We start from the raw sequence: 17,047 nt of genomic DNA, 5'->3' as shown, positions 1-17,047 counted from the left end.
TTTCTGTACAGGTCGCACCTTCCCCAAAAGAGGTCCCAATGATCCAGAAACTTGAATCCATACCCACTGCACCAGTCCCTCATCCACTCATTTATCCTCCACCTCGCTCCATTCTTACTCTCACTGTCGCGTGGCACAGGCAGTAATCCTGAGATTGTTACCTTTCCAGTCCTTCTCCTTAACTCTCTACCTAACTCCCTAAATTCTTCTTTCAGGACCTCTTCTCTTTTTTTACCTATGTCGTTGGTACCTATATGTACCACAACCTCAGGCTCCTCTCCCTCCCATTTCAGGATTTCTTGGACCCGTTCAGACACATCCCTGACCCTGGCACCAGGGAGGCAAACTACCATCCGGGTCTCCTGTCTGCGTCCACAGAATTGCCTATCCGACCCCCTGACTATAGAGTCCCCTATTACAATTGCCCTCCCCTTCTTTTCCTTACCCTTCTGAGCAACAGGACCGGTCTTTGTGCCAGAGGCCCGGCCGCTGCCGCTGCCCCCAGGTAGGCTGTCTCCCCCACCCTTACTCAAGCATGTGTACTTATTTTCAAGGTGTACAGCCACCGGGGTAATCACCAGTCCCTGCCTCTGCCCATTGCCCTTCCTAACTGTGACCCAGTTTTCTGTTTCCCGTGGTCTTGGAGTGACCACCTCCCTGTAACTCCTTTCTATGACCTCCTCGCTCTCCCTGAGCAGACAGAGGTCATCGAGTTGCTGTTCCAGGTTCCTGACACGGTCCCTTAGGAGCCCCATCTCGATGCACCTGGCGCAGATCTGGAGGGCACTCTGACTCCATGACCTCCCACATCTGACATCCAGAACAGTAAACTGCCCTGGCCCTCATTCTCCCCCTTATCCAAATACAATAAAGCCTTACCCGGGATACAAGCCAATCAGCTGCTTCCTCTGGTCCGTTTGACCAATCAGAGGCTTCCCTTAATTTGAGGTGTGATCTGCGAATGGAACGTTGCAGATTTTTGGTTCCTCCCTCTGTAACGGCTCCTGGGCCTCTGTTGAGACAAGCCCCGCGATGGGTTTTTACACTCACCACACGCAGGTCGCTCCTCCCTCTGTAACGGCTCCACGGACTTGGCCTCCACAGCCTTCTGTGGCAAAGAATTCCACAGATTCACCACCCTCTGACTGTTGTTTAATTTTGAGGCTATGAACTCTAGTCCTCGAACTCTCCCACAAGTGGAAACATCCTCTCCGCATCCACTCTATCCAAACCTTTCACTTTTCAGTAAGTTTCAATGAAGTCCCCTTCATTCTTCTAAACTCAAGCGAGTACAGGCCCGGTGCCGTCAAACGCCTTTCGGGAGAGAAAGAATGGGTGAAGTTTCGATCGAGACCCTTCTTCAGACTTAGTCAGGGGAGAGGGTGATCTCGAAGGGTAAGGTGTGAAAACGAGAGATCAAAGGAGACAAAGATGAAGGAAAATGTAGAATAGATCATTGTTAGCTAGGGGAAGTTGACAACGAAGTAGCCAAAGATAAAATGTAATCAGGAGGACAGTTAAACTGGCCGGAGAGTTAGGATGGTGAAGGGATGGAGAGAGAGAGGGAAAACAAGAGATACTTGGAGAGGTCAACATCATATGGTTGGGTTGTAAGATGTCCAAGCGAAATATGAGGTGCTGTAATATTTTCCTGTGATGACTTGCCTCGGTAACCTGTATTTGGCATCCAGCAGTCACAGGGCCGTCCAGCTTTGAGGACAGCTACGAAGAGAAATTCAACAGAGCCTACGGCAGGATGGGGATACTGACAGCGCCTTCCACTTCTTCCAACATCTACTTGTCGTCCACATCTGGCTACTCCTCCCAGGATGAGCTGCAGGGTAAGTGGAACGTTCATCATCTCACCCCCCCATGTCCCTCATCCTGAACAGCTACCGTGCGTCACGTTGCACTATCGGCAGAGAGGGCACACTGGCTGGGGCTGGAACAGAGGCTTTAGGGATTTCATATTGAAGTTGGGCAGTGGGGAGGCTGAGCGGGCACTTACTGCGGTGGGTGGATGAGTGGGTGGGAGGTGTTACTAGGGTGGGGACAGGGTGGGTGGGAGATGTTACTAGGGTGGGGACAGGGTGGGTGGGAGATGTTACTAGGTGGGGACAGGGTGGGGCGTGGGAGATGGGCATACAAGGGGGTGGGGACAGATGTAACTAGGTGGGGGAGTTACTGGGGGGTGGGGATGGTGGGGGTGGGTGGGGGGGATGTTACTAGGGTGGGGGACAGGGGGGGGTGGGAGATGTTGGGGTGTGGGTGGGGAATGTTGGGGTGTTGGGAGTGGGGGTGTGGGACAGGGTGGGGACAGTGGAGGGTGTGGGGGTGGGGGGGGTGAGTGTGGAGGATGTTGGGGTGGGGGGGGAGTGGAGGGTATGGGGGGGGTGAGTGGAGGGTATGTGGGGTTGGGTGGGGGGTGAGTGGGGGATGTTGGGGTGGTGGGGGTGTGGGAGGGGTGGTGGGGGGGGGTGGAGGGTGGAGGGGGGGGGGGGTGGGTGATGGGGGTGGGGGGTGGGGGGGGGAGTGGGGGTGGGTGGGGGGGGGGGGGTGTGGGTGGGAGGGTGGGGGGTGGGGTGGAGGGGGATGGGGGGGGGTTGGAGGGTTGAGTGGAGGGTGGGGGGGGTGAGTGGAGGGTATTAGGGGGGGGGGGGGGGGTGACGAGGGAGGATGTTGGGGTTGGAGGGGGTAAGTGGAGGATGTTTGGGGGGGGGGGGAGTGGAGGATGTTGGGGGGGGGGGGGGGGGTGTGGCGGAGGTTGAGGGGTGTGAGGATGTTAGGGGGGGGGGGTGCACCCCATGGTTGGGGGGGGGGGTGAACACCCCATTGCTGGGGCAGGGTGAGGTTGAGTGGGCTATTACAAGGCGCAGGTGTCGGGACATGGGGTGGGTGTATGTGCTGTTACTGGGAAGGGGGTGAGGGACATGTAAGCGGGCTGACGGTGGGGAGGGTAAATGGAGCGGGTGGGGTGTGAGGGTCTGTTACTGGGGCAGGTGAGGGGCTGTTAGTGAGGTGGGCTGTGGGTGGGTGAGTGGGCCGTGGACTGACACTGGGCAGGAGCTGAACGTGTTGTACAGGATTGTAGATTTCCCAGATGCTGGGTTACATCAGGGGGACTGAGCTGAGCTGTTATTTGGGGCAGCTAATCGCCACTCACTCACTCACTCACTCACTCACACACTCACTCACTCACACACACACACACACACACACACACACACACACACGCACACACACACACACACACACACACACCTGCCATTTGACGACACAAACTCCCCCTGCATAGCGCCTGTTCAGCAAGGTGTGGAAAGTGATGCAGCTTCTGCTAAAGAGCATCGTTCCATTGCAATCTCCAGGTTGTATCAGCAGCAACTCCCTGTGTATCCATCCACTTAAAATCATGAATGAATCCACTTCCTGCAGCGTTTTGGAGAGAATATTCTGGATCCTGTCAGTATTGATGCTGTGACCTCTGTTTATTGATCCCTCAATAGCAAATCCTTTCTCGTGTAAAACCCTGCTACAATCTTCAACGTTTGATAGGTCATCTCTTTTCCCTTCTCTGTTCCGAGAGGACTCCTAACTTTTCCAAATTACTCTTTACTGTAATTCTAGACACTCTCTAAATCAATTCTTCGGCTTGAAGTCTGCAGAAGGGTCCCGACCCGAAACATCACCCATCCTTTTTCAGACAGAGATGCTGCCTGACCCGCTGAGTTACTCCAGAACTTTGTGTCTATCTTAGGCTTTTGACATCCTTCCTTTAATGTAGTTTAGAGATACAGCGTGGAAACAGGCCCTTCGGCCCACCGAGTCAGCACCGATCAGCGATCCCCGCACACTAACAGTTGAGCCGTGGGCCAATCAGTTGCATGGTGCTTTTGTGAACAGCACCACAAACATTGGGCCACATGACCCTTTGAACATTGTAAACCTTGAGAGAGAAGTTTGCTTTGTTGACATCTTGCTCTTCTTTCCCACCCCCCAGGTTTGGCGTACTCTGAATTGTTCTCTCCCCTTGCCAAGCTGTGGGGCTGGATCTCGCTGCTGTCTCCAGGTACCTGCATTACTAATCTTCCCTCTTCTGTGGTCCATGGCCCCAAAACTCTGCTCCAGTCAACCAGTGCCCTGCTGATACTGGACCCAGTGGTGAGGTACAGCCCGCTGCTCTCTCCTTAAACTCCCAGGGTTTGCACAAGGCCTGGTCCCCAGTGCTCTGTTGTTCGTGCAGCCTAAGGACCACAGTCAGTGCAGGAGGAAGCCACCTTCCAGCTTGGTACTCCAGTGTGTTCCCTCAGCCTGACTGGGTCACTCACTGAGATGAGTGGTGAGTTGCCCAGAGGACCATAGAGTCAAGAGACGACTGACTGTCAATGCTCGGTTACTCGAGGCCAACTGAAGTCATGTTGTAACACCTAAGGGAGGCCTGGTTTGTGCTCCAGGGTCACTGGGGTGATGAAAGAATAGGATCTCCTTTAGATTTCCCCAGCTGTGTGGCACCGAGGATGCTTTTGAAATGTAGTGTAAGGTGGTGGACCGTGGCCAAGCTCGCACACAGCATTGTGATCAGCAGACGCCCATGTTCAATAAATCTAGATTTCTCTAACTTCAAGTAACCCTCTCTCTCCGTCCCTCCCCCTCCTTAGTCATTGTACTAGTTTCACTGTCGTCCTGGTGAGTTTCATTGTCTGTATCATTCGTTAACACCGAGCCCACAGCCAACCAACAATGGACCCTTTCCTTCATCATCGTTACTTTTTTGCACATCGTTCATTCATTTGTTCCATGTCTCTCTACATCACCGTCTATATCGCTTGTTTCCCTTTCCCCTGACTCTCAGTCTGAAGAAGGGTCTCGACCCGAAACGTCACCTATTCCTTTTCTCCAGAGATGCTGCCTGTCCAGCTGAGTTACTCCAGCTTTTTGTGTCTATCTTTGCCCATGGTGGTTGTGGGATAAGATTGACTGGGACAGAGGGGGCTGCTATCCATCCACAACCAGGCAATCTCTCTGTGTTGAAATGTGATACTCCCTGCTCGGTGGAAGTGTCATTGACAATCTCCCGTTTATTTAGTCTGGACACAAAAGGAGGCCATTCGGCCCATCGTGGCCTCTGGAGTACCCCCATCAGTGCTGTTGTCCCGTTGATATCCCTGCAACCTATTTTTTCTTAGGTTCCCTAAAGCTCCCCTGGGTTCTCCTGCCACCAGCTTGCGGTGGACTTTCTGTGGTGGTCCCTGCAGGGGAGAAGGTCTCTCAGCCTGACGTGGTTCCACAGTATCAGTGCGTTCCGTGTTGGAGAGTCTGAGCTCTCTCCGCTTCCACTGATGTGAAGCATCGGGGCCCAACGTTGTCTAATATTGTGTTGCTGTCTCTTTCAGAAAAAGCTCTGCCCCTGGTGTACTGGTGGTTGGGCACAGCCTGGTACCAGTTAACAACGGCCATCTCCTTGATCGATGTCTTTACTCTGTCCAGGTACGTGCTCCGGGGATCCACATTAACCATGGTTCCTGGTTAACAGAACTGGACCTAGGGAAACCATTTGATTCAATAGAATTAGGGTAACTCAGAGTGGAGATGGGTTGAGAGGATTTGAAAATGAAAGGCTAAACATTGGAAGGAGAGCCAAAGGATTTAAAAAGGGTAAATTGGAGTCTTTGTTTTAAGATCTGGAAGAGAAAGAGAGTACATTTAAAGGTGACATTTTAAGAGTACAGAATCTTTATGTCCCTGTTCGGTTGAAAGAATAGTAAAAAAATTGGAAAAAGAGCCATGGTTTTCAGGGAAAAATTGAAGCTTCGGAAAGAAGGAGAGAGTAGCATTAATTATAGAGATCTGACAGTAATTCCCTGGGGTTTATAAGCATGGAAAATGAGGTGCCTGAGGTCAAATAGCCATTAAAAGTAAAAGAATCTTAAGAAATAAATTAGAAAAAGCTAAAAGAAGATATGAGGTAGCTTTGGCCAGTAAGGTGAAAGTAAATCCAAAGGGTTTCTACAGCTATATTAATAGCAAAAGGATAAAAAGGGATAAAATTGGTCCATTAGAAAGTCAGAGTGGACAGCTATCTGCAGAGCCAAAAGAGGTGGGGGAGATATTGAACAATTTATTTTCTTCGGTATTCATCAAGGAGAAGGATATTGAATTATGTGAGGTAAGGGAAACAAGTAGAGTAGCTATGGAAACTATGAGATTCAAAGAGGAAGTACTGACACTTTTGAGAAATATAAAAGTGGAAAAGTCTCCAGGTCCGGACAGGATATTCCCTAGGACATTGAGGGAAGTTAGTGTAAAAATAGCAGGGGCTATGACATAAATATTTCAAATGTCATTAGAAACAGGAATAGTACCGGAGGATTGGCGTACTGCGCATGTTGCTAATTTACATGTTTGCAAAAGGGGTCTAAGAGTAAACCTAGCAATTTATAGACCTGTTAGTTTTTGTCAGTGGTGGGGCAAATTAATGGAAAGGATACTAGAGAGATATATATATATATAAGCTGGATAAACAAGGTCTGATTATGAACAGTAACATGGATGGTTGGGATTGTGCCCACTAATCTCCTATTGTGGGACCTTTCAAATGGAGGACTAGGTTCAGTGATGGATTTTTTGAAGAGTTACTCGGGAAATTTTTTGAGGTGTTACTCGGGTAAAGGGGTGCATGGATGTGTGTATATATGGACTTCAGTAAGGCCTTTGACAAGGTTCCTCATGGAAGGTTGGTTAGAAGGTTCAATGGTTGTAAAGTGATTAATGGTGGAGTAGCAGCATGGATGGATTCAACAGTGTCTGAATGGGAGATGCCAGAGAGTAACGGTGGATGGTTGTTTGTCAGGTTGAAGGCCAGTGACTAGTGGGGTGCCACAGGGATCTGTGTTGAGTCCACTGTTGTTTGTCATGTACATCAATGATCTGGATGATGGTGTGGTAAATTGGATTAGTAAGTATGCAGATGATACTAAGATAGGTGGGGTTGTGGATAATGAAGTAGATATTCAAAGTCTACAGAGAGATTTATGCCAGTTGGAAGAGTGGGCTGAAAGATGGCAGATGGAGTTTAATGCTGATAAGTGTGAGGTGCTACATCTTGGCAGGACAAATCAAAATAGGACTTACATGGTGAATGGTAGGGAATTGAAGAATGCAGGTGAACAGAGGGATCTGGGAATAACTGTGCACAGTTCCCTGAAAGTAGAATCTCACGTAGATAGGGTGGTAAAGAAAGCTTTTTGTGTGCTGGCCTTTATAAATCAGAGCATTGAGTATAGGAGTTGGGATGTAAATGTTAAAATTGTACAAGGCATTGGTGAGGCCAATTCTGGAGTATGGTGTACAATTTGGTCGCCTAATTATAGGAAGGATGTCAACAAAATAGAGAGAGTACAGAGGAGATTTACTAGAATGTTGCCTGGTTTCAGCAACTAAGTTACAGAGAAGTTGAACAAGTTAGGGCTTTATTCTTGGAGGGCAGAAAGGAGTAAGGGGGACTTGATTTAAAAAATGATGAGAAGGATAGATAGTTGACGTGGATATGCTTTTCCCACTGAGAGTAGGGAAGATTCAAACAAGGGGACATGACTTGAGAATTAAGGGACTGAAGTTTAGGGGTAACATGAGGGGGAACTCTCTTTACTCAGACAGTGGTGGCTGTGTGGAATGAGCTTCCAGTGAAGGTGGTGGAGACAGGTTCGTTTTTATAATTTAAACATTAATTGGATAGTTATATGGACGGGAAAGGAATGGAGGGTTATGGTCTGAGCGCAGGTATATGGGACTAGGGGAGAATACATGTTCGGCACGGACTAGAAGGGTCGAGATGCCCTGTTTCCGGGCTGTAATTGTTATATGTTATATGGTTATATGGTCACCTATTCAGTTTCTCTCCAGAGACCCTGTGCTGTTGTGTCCTGCTGAGTTACTCCAGCTTTGGAGATCTTTTTCATGTAGGGGTTATGGGAAAAGAATGACTGGGACAGAGGGGGGAGCTATCTATCATATAATAACCATATAACAATTACAGCACGGAAACAGGCCATCTCGACCCTTCTAGTCCGTGCCGAACACGTATTCTCCCCTAGTCCCATATCCCCTAACTCCGCTATTTTTAAGAGCCCTCTCTAGCTCTCTCTTGAAAGTATCCAGAGAACCTAGCTCCACCGGCTTGGGACGCCGGCTTCGAAGGAATCCCACACATGGGTCCTCTAGCAATTACATGAAAGAAGTGTGTTTCGATCCAGGCCTTTCTAAATGCCTCCGCCATTATTCTTAACTCTGGACAGTAAGTTCTGGACTCCCCCAACATCACTATTTTAAGAGCAGTTCCTCTCGCCTCTCGCGTGTCCAAAAATGGGCACAACCCCTCCACCGGCAATGAGATACCCTCCTCCTCTCTAACAGACAGAGTCTGTGAATCTCAGCCGCTCCTCGTCCTCGTTTAAATGGCTCACCCTTAGTCACCAACTGTCCACCACAGTATGGAATTAACTGATAGAACCTCACACTGTACTCCCTCACACAGCAAGAATGTCCTTCCTCAAATTAGGGGACCAAAACTGCACACGATATTCCAGATGTTATTTCACTAGGAACTCTTGGCACTCCTATACTCAACTCACAGCTGTTATAGAGGGAGCCGTGCCATCACTTTCAGCAACACTGCTGTAACACCATCCCAGGAATTAACCGGGTGAACCACACTGGAGGAACTGGATCCTGTCACACACAACAAGAGATTGACACACAATGGACCACACACATCATCCAGGTGTTACACCACTAGGAACTCTTGCTACTACTACTTCATTTTGTTATGGAGTAGTAAGTCAACCTCTCCATTAGCTTGCTTGGACACAATACACACTACCTGATTTGAACATACACTGCCACTGAACACCCATGGAATCATCTGCCACTCCCCCAACCCCTCCAGTTCCCTTGATGCCATTATAGATAGTAATCTGCCTCCTGTTTTTCTACCAAAGTGGATAACCATCACATTCATCTGCATTAAACTTCATGTTACTTTGCATCCCTGCACCCCCAACCTGTCCAGTTGTAACCAGCTGCATTATCATAGCATCCTCCATCACAGTTCACACTGCTACTAGTCAGCAGCTGTGTCATTCTGAAAATTTGCTAATGCTACTCTTTTGTCCCTGTCTGCCAATCAATGATGTATATTGTAAACAGCTGCGGTCCCAGCACCGAGCCTTGCGGTATCAAGGATCCTAGTCACTGCTGAATGGATTCTAAAAATTGGTTCAGGGGTTCTTAATCCCTACTCTTTGTTTCCTGTCTGCCAACCACTTCGCTATCCAGGTCAGCACTCTACCCCCAATACCAAGTGCCCTAATTGTGGCCACTAATCTCGAAGGATCCAAGTAGAGAGGGCTGAATGGATAGCAAATTGGTTCCATGGAAGGAAGCAGAGGGTGATGGTGGAACGTTGCTTCTCGGACTGGAGGTCTGTGACTAGTGGTGTGACTCGGGGTTGGGTGCTGGGCCCGTTACTGTTTGTCATCTACATCAATGATTTGGATCAGAACATACAGGGCAAGATTAGCAAGTTTGCTGATGATACAAAAGTGAGTGGTTTTGCAGATAGTGAAGATGGTTGTGAAAGATTGCAGCAGGATCTGGATCGATCGATTATATGGTTATATGGTTATATGATTGCCAGGTGGGCTGAGGAATGATTGATGGAATTTAATACAGAGATGTGTGAGATGTTGCATTTTGGGACATTGAACAAGGGCAGGACCTACTCAGTAAATGGTAGGCCTCTGGGTAGTGTTGTAGAGCAGAGGGATCTAGGAGTGCAAGTGCATGGTTCCTTGAAGGTCGAGTCGCAGGTAGATAAGGTGGTCAAAAAGGATTTGGCACATTGGCCTTCATCAGTCAGAGTTTTGATTGTGGAAACTGGTAGGTCATATTTCAGTTGTATAAGACGTTGGTGAGACCGCATTTAGAATATTGTGTTCAGTTCGGGGCACCATGTTATAGGAAAAATATTGTCAAGCTTGAAAGGGTTCAGAGAAGATTTACGAGAATGTTGCCAGGACTAGAGGGTGTGAGCTATGGGGAGAGGTTGAGTAGGCTGGGTCTCTATTCCATGGAGCGCAGCAGGATGAGGGGAGATCTTATAGAGGCATACAAAATCATAAGAGGAATAGATCGGGTAGATGCACAGTTTCTTACCCAGAGTAGGGGAATCGAGGACCAGAGGACATATGTTCAAGGTGAAGTGGAAAAGATTTAATAGGAATCCGAAAGGTGATGTTTTCACACAAAAAAGGTGTTGGGTGTATGGAACAAGTTGCCAGAGGAGGTAGTTGAGGCTGAGACTATCCCATCGATTTAAAAAACAGTTAGATAGGTACATGGATAGCACAGGTTTGGAGGAATATGGATTAATCACAGGCAAGTGGGACTAGTGTAGCTGGGACATTGTTGGTCGGTGTGGGCAAGTTGGGCCGAAGGGCCTGTTTCCAAACTGTATCACTCTATGACTCTGGTCTGTGTAGGGTAGTGTTAGTGGGCGGGATTCGTTGGTCGGTACGGACTCGTGGGCAGAAGGGCCTGCTTCTGTGCTGTGTCTTTAAACTAAACTTAAAAAATGATAACCCATTTATTGTACCCCAGGTAAACCCACCACAGGCCAACCCACTTGTACTACCCCAGATAAACCCACTAGAAACATAGGAAAGACATAGAAAGATAGGTGCAGGAGTAGGCCATTCAGCCCTTCGAGCCAAGGACTACAAGATAGCCTGCCCACACTCTACCCCAGATACATCCACAGAACAGCCCTCTGATCCTGTACCCTAGGTTGACTAATCTTTGCACCAGTGTCACCATGGCTCTGAGCTTTGGGTGTGTGGACTGAAGGTCTGTCAGCAGCGTGGGTCCATGGAGGGGTCTGTCCATCTCTTGACCATAATCATTGACCTGATTCTGTCTGTTTGATGGCAAGGACATCAAGTGATGGTACATTTTGGTCACATGGGTAACTCAGGGGTGCTGTGATGAAATGTATTCCAGGATGTTGACAGGAGGGAGGGCTGTTACTCTCGAGATGCTCTGGCACTGTGATTTTGAGGGCAGGTGGCACTCTGGCTGGGAGTAATTACTGGGTTTAGTTAATAACACAGTTGACGGTGGGTTTATATGGTTTGGTATGGAAGGAAATTTGAGCCAAGATTTGGGGGGGTTGATGGGCAGAACAGTGGAGGACAAGGGCATTAAAGGAATGAGATTTTGGGGGGCAAGATAAAAGAAATTGGGAAAATCCAATGGATGAGTGTGGCTCCACTTGATGCAAGGAGGCAGTGAAGAAAATGTCAAATGGCATGTTGGCCTTTCAGGTGAGAGGTGGCGATGTTTAAAGGAGATATGGTTGAATTTCTGCAGTTTTATTAAAATGTGGGAGTATCAGGTGCAGGATTGTGGTGGCAGTTTTTCTCGTCAGCAAATTTTGAGCAGGACATTCTTTGGATTTTTAGTGGATGCCAAGCAGCTGTCTGGATGCTTTTAGCAGCTGGTTCTGCAAGTTTTTTTTAAAGAGAGTTGGTCCATGGATGTGGTGGGGGGGTACTCCACTGGGGGGATGATCAGTGGATGATCACTTTTAATCTCTCCCTGCACGGGAGACCCGACCTTTTCTTTGTCGGGTCTCCGTTATCGTTGGGGCTGCAACAAGGAGGGGCCTCCAACAGGAAGACCGGGGGGCTCTGGTGCCGATGACTCACCTCACCGCCGCGGAGCTGGCCGAGTTCAAAGCTGGTGGAGCGGTGGTGGAGCGCTGCTGCGGCCCGACCTCCGGAGATTCGGAGGCCGCAACTGCGGGTCTGGCGGACGGCGGCACCGGGAGCCCGCGGGTCCCTGGAGGGAGACCGCTTTTCAGGGCTCCCGCAACGGCGACTTCTCCCGCCCGAGTTGCGGGGTCGAAGAGCTCCTGGAGCGGGGCCTCACAGCACCGCCCCGCGCGTCTTGGAATGGGGGCGGAGAGTGCAGTGGAGAGATGGCCTGTGATGGAGAGTGGCCTTCCAGGGCCATCACAGCGATGTGATGGATGTTTATGTTAATTATGTTGTGTCTTGGGTCTATTTGTTTGTAATGTATGGCTGCAGAAACGTCATTTCGTTTGGACCTCAAGGGGTCCAAATGACAAATAAATTGAATTGAATTGAATCTGGAACGTGCTTCCCGGGATAATGTTGGAAGCAGATACGATAGTTGATGGCATCAAGGGTCGGTCATTTTAGTCAATGGGTAACTCACCAAGCTCGGATGAAATGTATTCCAGGATGTTGAAGAGAGCCAGGGAAGAAATTATAGATGCTCCGACTGTGATATTTTGATTCTTCCTCACTGCAGGAGTAATACGGGAGGATTAGATTAGTAACATACGGTTCTTTAAAAGGGGAGCATGGGAGAGCCCAAGTAATTACAGGCCAGTTGGCTTAAACTATGGAGGACAAATTATTGGAATAGATTTTAAATGGTATAACATTCATTTAGAAGTGAATGATTTTTAAGAACTGAAAGTAAGCATGCATGTACAGCAGGCAGTGAAGAAAGCTAATGGCATGTTGGCCTTCATAAGAGGAGTTGAGTATAGGAGCAAAGAATTCCTTCTGCAGTTGTACAGGGCCCTAGTGAGACCACACCTGGAGTATTGTGTGCAGTTTTGGTCTCCAAATTTGAGGAAGGACATTCTTGCTAGTGGTTGCCAATTCTCTGGATGCTTTCAAGAGAGTTCGATAGAGCTCTTAAAGAGAGCGGTGTCAATGTATATGGTGAGAAGGCAGGAACAGGGTACTGATTGTGGATGATCAGCCATGATCATATTGAATGGCGGTGCTGGCTCGAATGGCCTACTGCTGCACCTATTGTCTATTGTATAAAGTTGAGTTGAGAGGTTGTCAGGATGGAGTTCGTGCAGGAAGGCCTTGTCTGACTGATGGTTCAATTGTTTGAGTTGGTGACAAAGAATTGATAAGGGCAGCACGTTTCATGGAGACTATGGTTTTCAGTGAGGTTTTTGGCAAGGTCCCATATGGCAGGCTGGTCAAAAGGTAAAAGGTGAATGGTACATTGGAACCAAAATTAGATTTGTGGTAAAAAGCAAAGGTTAATGTGTGGGAAGGAACTGCAGATGCTGGTTTACACTGAAGATAAACACAAAATGCTGGAGTAACTCAGCGGGTCAGACAGAATCTCTGGAGAAAAGAAATAGGTGACGTTTAGGGTCGAGGCCCTTCTTCAGTCTGAGAGTCGGGGGAAAGGGAAATGAGAGACATAGACAGTGATGTAGAGAGATATAGAACAAATGAATGAAAGATGTGCAAAAAAGTAGCAATGATAAAAGAAAGAGGCCGTTGTTAGCTGTTTGTTGGGTGAGAAAGACTACAGACAATGAGACTCATCAAGATGACTTTGAAGCTGCTACAACTTGGGTGGGGGAGGGATGGAGAGAGAGGGAATGCAAGGTTTACTTGAAGTTATAGAAATCAATATTCATACCACTGGGTTTTAATCTGCCCAAGCTAAGTATGAGATGTTGTTCCTCCAATTTGCGTTTGGCCTCACTCTGACAATGGAGGAGGTTCAGGACAGAAAGGTTAAATGTGGGAATGGGAAGGGGAATTAAAGTGTTTGGCAACTTTGAGCGGACTGAGGCGACTGCATACTTTGAATGTTGCTTGCTTCAGTGCAAGTTGAATGCAGTTCAGGCTGTGTTGAAACTGGCAACACAGTGCAACCTTTCTGCCTCTGCAGGTGTTGGCCTCTTGATGACATCCACAGGTATCTGGTCTCGTGCCGAGAAGCTGGGTGTGCTGGAAAGCACTCAGGTGAGCCCCTGACCGTCCCATCCTTGTGCACTCTCGCTCTTCCTCCTGGAGCCCTTCACCTCCGTTGGTCACGGCTGCCCGTGAGCAGTCCGGGTGTCAGGGGTTATGGGGAGAAGGCAGGAGAATGCGGTTAGGAGGGAGAGATAGATCAGCCATGATTGAATGGCGGAGTAGATGGGCTGAATGGCCTAATTCTGCTCCTATCATTTATGACCTTATTACCCTGGAGCTGCCCTGGCTGCAGGATCCCTCGCAGTCCATTCACCCCTTTCCCACATTCTGGTACAGCCACCAGCGACCCAGTAACTTGCACAATCACAGGAGGTCCTCGGCACAATCATGTCCATCCCTGGGACTCCAGGATAGTCTTGGTGTTGTAGTCATGCAACATGTTGTTAGTTGGCCTTGCCAAGCAAGTTGGAAAACTGGGCTTCCCGCAAGACAGTGGGGGTGTCACTGTGAAGTGCTTGTTAATTGTCTCTAGTAACATCGTATTAACACAATGTGTCACCAATTGTGTTTTGACCTTCAAGTATTACTGGAGGTATTCACAGATAATTTCTTAAAGCTGTCTGATGAGGGTACAGTTATCATTTGAACTAATTGGATGTATTGGTGGATGGGAAAGATTTAAACATGGCTGGCTTGCAGGTAAGTCCTTCATTCAGGTCACTCGCGTTATTCAGTATTTCTTCCCCTCGGTTCTTCTGTTTGCCTATCTTTGTTTCAGTTTTATTTATTGATCACATTGCAGCTTTTGAAAGATTCAAGTGGGTATCAGAAGTTTTCTAAGGGCTGAATCGGCCGATTCACGGGCCCTTTCATTGCCCGGCGCAGCTTAAAATCAATCTGCTGCATCGAGGCGATCGAGGCTCCCGATGTTGAAGCCCCCGCCGGCCGATTTTAAACCGCGCCAGCCGATGAAAGACCCCGCGAACGGGCCGATTCAAGCCCCATGATTCGGGACGGACGAATCTGCTGTTGCTGGAGTTCAGAGTCGGTCACCAACCAGGTCGGCTCCCGATGTTACCATCCACAGGGTCCACGGCCAAAGCCTCGCGTGTGTATGTGCGTGTGTGTCCGTGTGTGTGAGTGTGTGCGCAAGCGCGTGTCCACCAAGGAATTGTGCCCCCCCCCCCCATGTTTTGATAGCGATTTCCGCCCCTGCGCACAACTGCACAGACTTGCTAGACATTAAATGCTGGAGTAACTCAGCAGGTCAGGCAGATTCACTGGCGAAAGGAATGTGACGTTCCTGGAAGTTTTCAACCTGAAACGTCACCTAGTCTTTCTCTCTGGAGATGCAACTTCACCCGATGGGTTACTCCAGTTTTTGTGTCTATCTTCGGTTTAAACCAGCATCTGCAGTTCCCTCCTATGCATTCTGACAGCTTGCTAGCTGGTTTCTCGACACAAGCCGTGCTGTGCAGCTTTCAGCTCCCCGCCCATGTGTGTGGTTTGCACACCCTTCGTTAGCTGCCCGCTTCTGTGTGGCCAGCTCACCTCCCTCGTGAGAAAAATCCATGCGCCAACTCATACTTATTTAGATCCAAAGCAATCTTTGTCATTTGATGGTTACCGTACATGGTATGGATGTCTGCTCCGGTCAGTAAATGTGGAATCAAGGGCGGTACGGTGGCATAGTGGTAGAGTTACTGCCTTATAGTGCTTGCAGCACCAGAGACCCGGGTTCAATCCTGATTACGGGTGCTGTCTGTACGAAGTTTGTACGTTCTCTCCGTGACCATGAGGGTTTCTCCGAGATCTTTGCTTTCCTCCCTCACTCCAAAGACGTACGGGTTTGTTGGTTAATTGGCTTGGTATAAATTGTCCCTAGTGTGTGTGGGACATTGTGACAGTGTGGTCGTACAGACCCGGGGGCCAAAGGGCCTGGTCCTTGCTGTATCCTAAACGAATATAAAGGGCCTGCTTAGTGTCCTTGGCAGGCAAATTATGCGAACCTCGTCATTCGCGTTGAGGTGCACGGGGATCGTTGGCCCGCGCGGGAAAGGTCGCACAGACAGAAAGCGCGGAGGGGTATGGAGTTGACCGCGATATCAATGCGGTGCTCCAAAATTTGTAGCGAATGAAATCTTCACGCAGCAACGGCCTGTCGCGTAACGACGGCCAAAGTGGGCCTCGGAGGCGGATGGCAACAGTCTCACTCCAACAGCAGCAGAAGCAACAAACAATCGGAACTCGGCCTGGGACTCACGGCCGTTGCGGTCCGGATCCGCCCCCACTTCTACTCCCAGACTGTGGCCAAGAAAATTGAAGATAGACACAAAATGGAGGAGAAACTCGGAGGGACCGGCAGCATCTCTGGAGAGAAGCAATGGGTGATGTTTCAAGTCAAGTCCCTTCTTTCAGACTGAACAAGAGTCTCGCCACGAAACATCATCCATTCCTTCTCTCCAGAGATGCTGCCGGTCCCGCTGAGTTACTCCTGCATTTTGTGTCCATCTTCAAATGACGTGATGCGCTCCAGACATCTGTGCGGGCGCATGGAATCGTGCACGACCTTCGCGGGATTGTCGCACCTCAATGTGACCACGAGGTCGCGTAATTAGCGTGCCAAGGACACTTAAGTGGGGCAGAGGCTTGAACTACACACAATCCCCAGGCAGAAAGAGCAGTGAGATTTGCAGCTTTGTGGCTGTGGTTGGGAGGTGTTGGCCAGAGCTGCCACCCAGGGACAAGGCAGCGTTTAATTCCACACCCGAGAGGTGTCGCAAACACACACACGCGCTCACGCCCGAGGTGGGATTTGACCTTCCTGCAGCCCGCAAGTGTTGTTGCTGGAACAACTTGAACCCAAGCTGTCACTGGAGAAATGTTGATCAAAGCTTTCCCATGGCTCGTGGGGGAATGGGTGAGCAGAGATGAAAGGCTGAGGAGTGCTAGAAATGTGGGTGGGAGGAGGGAGCAGCAGGAGAATAGCCTTTCAGCCCACAATGTCAATGTGGAACATAATGCAAAGATGATTAATCTTGCTTGCCTGCACACAATCCATATCCCGCCATTCCCTGCATCTCCATACGACTATCAAATGCCTCTATCGTATCTGCCTCCACCGCGTCTCCTGGCAGAGCGTGTTCCAAGCATCCACCTGGTATAAAAAATCTATCACTTTTTATACTTTATCTCTCTCATCGTAAAGCTATGCCCTCTGGCCCTTGATA

The 17,047-nt window shown here is 49.1% G+C and overlaps 1 long non-coding RNA gene across 1 annotated transcript; it reads left to right on the top strand.

The window, feature by feature from the left end:
• The first annotated feature begins 3,186 nt into the window (after positions 1 to 3,186).
• Positions 3,187 to 15,707, top strand: LOC129715982 (uncharacterized). Its single transcript, XR_008726579.1, has 3 exons — positions 3,187 to 4,066; positions 5,391 to 5,484; positions 13,792 to 15,707. It is a non-coding gene; the product is annotated as an uncharacterized LOC129715982 (long non-coding RNA).
• The last annotated feature ends 1,340 nt before the right edge of the window (positions 15,708 to 17,047 follow it).

The sequence above is a fragment of the Leucoraja erinacea genome, unplaced genomic scaffold (assembly GCF_028641065.1).
Source record: "Leucoraja erinacea ecotype New England unplaced genomic scaffold, Leri_hhj_1 Leri_1574S, whole genome shotgun sequence".
Lineage (NCBI taxonomy): Eukaryota > Metazoa > Chordata > Chondrichthyes > Rajiformes > Rajidae > Leucoraja > Leucoraja erinaceus.
Note: the sequence above shows the minus strand (reverse complement) of the source record. Positions and strands in the feature narration are given on the sequence as shown.